At 41.9% G+C, this 3,509-nt stretch overlaps 1 protein-coding gene across 1 annotated transcript in view; it reads left to right on the top strand.

Annotated features, from left to right (window-relative positions):
- Positions 1 to 2,408: 2,408 nt before the first annotated feature.
- znf385b (zinc finger protein 385B) overlaps positions 2,409 to 3,509 on the top strand; it is a gene marked incomplete at its 3' end in the record, with an annotated part of 18,328 nt that continues 17,227 nt past the window's right edge. The window contains exon 1 of the mRNA XM_083638337.1: positions 2,409 to 2,434. The remainder of the gene's footprint in view (positions 2,435 to 3,509) is intronic.

Here is a 3,509-nt window from a genome sequence, read left to right as displayed (position 1 = left end):
CTTTGTTAAGTTAAGGGTCGAGTTTGAGCGTGATACGGCCCTCAGTTTTAAGATTTTCCAGTACCACCCTTGGCGGTGAGTGCGATCCCAGAATCCCTTGCGTGTCATCAGCTAGATCCATTCAGATGGAAGATGGCGGCGAACGGAGGAAAAAAGTAGCCCGACAAAGTTAAGTATTTCCTTGTTAATAGCGATGTAAAAATTACGATAACCATTGTATTAGCTTAGTTTAATGTCATTTTATGGATTTCCGTTTTGGAATCCTAACAACAATGTTGTTGCTAACGAGTGGGTGCTAGAATGACCGTGCTTTCCGACGTGAGGGCTGGCTTGACTGCAGTGTTTAACTGCAGTCAAGCCAGCCCTCGGTCATTCTAGCCCCACTTGTTTTGTGGTGCGTTGCATTACACGTAGGCTGTATCTTGATAAAAACAACTCAACAACGACATTACCACCGAGAGCTATGGCATTTCGTAACAACGTTAACAATGTTATAATATAATAATAATAATATGGCTTGACCAGCACGGCTAGTCGGCTACTGACTATCGATAGTTAGCAACAACAATTGTTGTTAGGATTCCAAAACGGAAATCCATAAAATGACATTAAACTAAGCTAATACAATGGTTATCGTAATTTCTACATCTATATTATCAAGGAAATATTTGTATGGATGCTTTTTTCCTCTCCTTTTGAATTGACAGACTGGACGAAGCTTTGGCATACTGCTGCCCCCCACAGTCTGAAGACGTATCTGCCTTTAAGGGCTGTCCCATTTTAAAGTCGCAAGATAGCCCTTAACACTTAGTTTTGAGGGCTACTAAGATTGAGGGTTGAGCTTGAGGGTTAAGATTGAGGGTTAAGAAAAGAATTGGGATTGGGCCCAGGCCCGGTTCTACGGGGGTGCAAAAGCATGCATTGCACCCTTATTTTAATTGTCTGCATGCTCAGATGAAAAGTTAAAAAAAAAAAAAAAAAAAAAAAAAAAAAAAAAAAAAAATTAAATAAATGCTACAGCTGCACACTTACTGTTTAAACTTGAATTATAGTTGTTGTTTTTCTTTGTTCTTTGATGTGATTTTATGGCTTTTTGGCACCTATATGTAACCTTTTAAGTTTGAGATAATTGTATTGTATTATGGTCCAAATATTTCAGTAAAGCACTTGAAACACTTGAAATATTCTTGCTTGGGTGGTATCATTCTACTTGAAATGATGGTCAAATGCATTATTTTTAGTAAAATAACATGTCAAATTTTTCGGCCGGCCGGCCTTCGGCCGGCCACCCGAATAGGCCCGGCCTTTGGCCGGGCATCTGCACCCTTTCCTATCTGTGATGCACCCCTAGTCATCTTGTTCTGGAACCGGCCCTGATTGGGCCTTAGGGTATCAGGGGGACACAGAGGTCATGTTCCGGCCTAGTTTTCGGTCTTGTGATTTGAGAGATCTGATGTCTTATTTTGTGCTAATAAATGACACACACGATGTGTAGTCAAAGAGAGAAGTTATTCATCTAATCATTCCTGCTTCATCAAAATTCAATTTCTGATCAATTCCAGGATTTAGATGGTTTAGTGATGTGAGATAACAGAAGAATGTACCTGTAGGAGAACCCAACAAGTTCTGTTTATGCCTACAAAATGTTACTTTGTATTTTGAGTTCTCCTCTGGAAGTGATTTTGGTATAGATGGGCCATTGTATTTAAACAAGCAGTATTCTACTGAGTGACCTGTATTCAGAATATACCTATAGGGAGAAATGTAGTTTGTCATTGTAAACCCACAGCACAGTAATGATGACATGTTCTTCATAGATCTAGCCTTTTAATTTAGCTCTTAAGTGCTTTCTCAAAGTACACCAAATTCATGCATTTTACTTTAAAATGTTTACCACAGACCTCTGTGGTCCCCCACCACAACAACTCACACACACACACACACACACACACACACACACACACACACACACACACACAGTCATGATTCTCCAATCTGCATTTAAATCTAATTTTTCTTATTAGATTATCATGAATACTCTCTCACACACACACGCACACCCACACACACACACACACACACGGATGCATGTACGCGCACGCACACACACACACACGCGCACACACACACACACACACACACACACACACACACACAGTCTCATGAGTACAGTCATTGAAATCAATAATCCATCTCTCTGTCTCTGTCTGTCTGTCTGTCTGTCTGTCTCTCTCTCTCTCTGTCTCTCTGTCTGTCTGTCTGTCTGTCTCTCTCTGTCGCTGTGTTTACAGGAGTTGGGTGTGGTCTGGTGGGAGGAGCATTGCCAGGGCTGGTTTCTGGGGGCGGGGCTTCAGTCATGATGAAACCATTTCTGTCGTTTCCCGTTTCCATGGAGACGACATCGCCGGCTGGCCTGTTCCCCAACTTCAACACGGTACCACTCTTTGTGTGTGTGTGTGTGTGTGTGTGTGTGTGTGTGTACATGTGCGTCCATGCGTCTGTGTGTGTGTTGCTCACGTGTGGCACATTATGTATTATGAATCTGTTAACAGGAAAAAGCACAGTGTTGGGCAGTTACTCAGGAAATGTAATGAGTTACTTATTGATTACTCCTGGAAAAAGTAATAAAGTATCAAAACTAATTAGTTACTTTACTATATTACTTTAACTACCCCCCCCCCCCTTCCGTAAAGTCAGTTACATCTTATTTAGCCAGCTCCTTTTTGAACTGAATCCACTTTAGAACTGATCCTCCAGCGCCCTCTGCTGAAGGATCCACAGCTGGTCTCAGGAGCTCTGATAGACAAGGCCAAACACCTGGGCAACCTGAGCTTCACATTCTAAGACAATATGATGGATATGGTATCCTACATTCCTGTGATTCTGGACCCAAACACTGCCCATCCAGAACTCATCCTGTCTGAAGATCTGACCACTGTTACATGATCGGCCCAGTCATATACTCAATATATAATTCTGGCTCGTCTATTATCGTGTCTAGGGGTTGACTGGCATTATGGATCGGCACTGTCGGGTGGGTGTGTGGAGGTTCTGGTAGAAACCCTCCGCAGGTTCAGAGAGCCCCGTAAAGATGGGACAAAAATAAAAAGAAATAGACCCACAAAATAATACCTAAACTAACATAAGCTGCCCACCAGCTATGTTATCCTCTCGGTGGCCATCTTCCCCGTGAATGCCTGAGAGCCACGGGGGCCGCGCTAGCATATAATGGCATGTACATCACCTGTACGGCCGCCCAGAATCAAGCTCTCGGCAGGGAAACAGTGGATGGATGGATCGATCCAGAAGAGGGGAGTAATGCAACATTGAGGATGCCAACTGCCATAAAACACCAAAAAGAAGAAGAAGTGTACGGCCGCCCCGTCTGGACAAAATAGCTTTATAAATAAATACTTCATATATATAAATTTGTTTAGAAAGGATTTATTTAGTTTTGTATGTTTATACGTTTTTTTTAATATTAAAGTTTAATGTTTAATTTTTTAAAG

The sequence above is a fragment of the Poromitra crassiceps genome (assembly GCF_964638095.1).
Source record: "Poromitra crassiceps genome assembly, chromosome: 6".
Classification (NCBI taxonomy): domain Eukaryota; kingdom Metazoa; phylum Chordata; class Actinopteri; order Beryciformes; family Melamphaidae; genus Poromitra; species Poromitra crassiceps.
The sequence above is the reverse complement of the archived record's forward strand: the minus strand, read 5'-3'. Positions and strand labels throughout refer to the sequence as shown.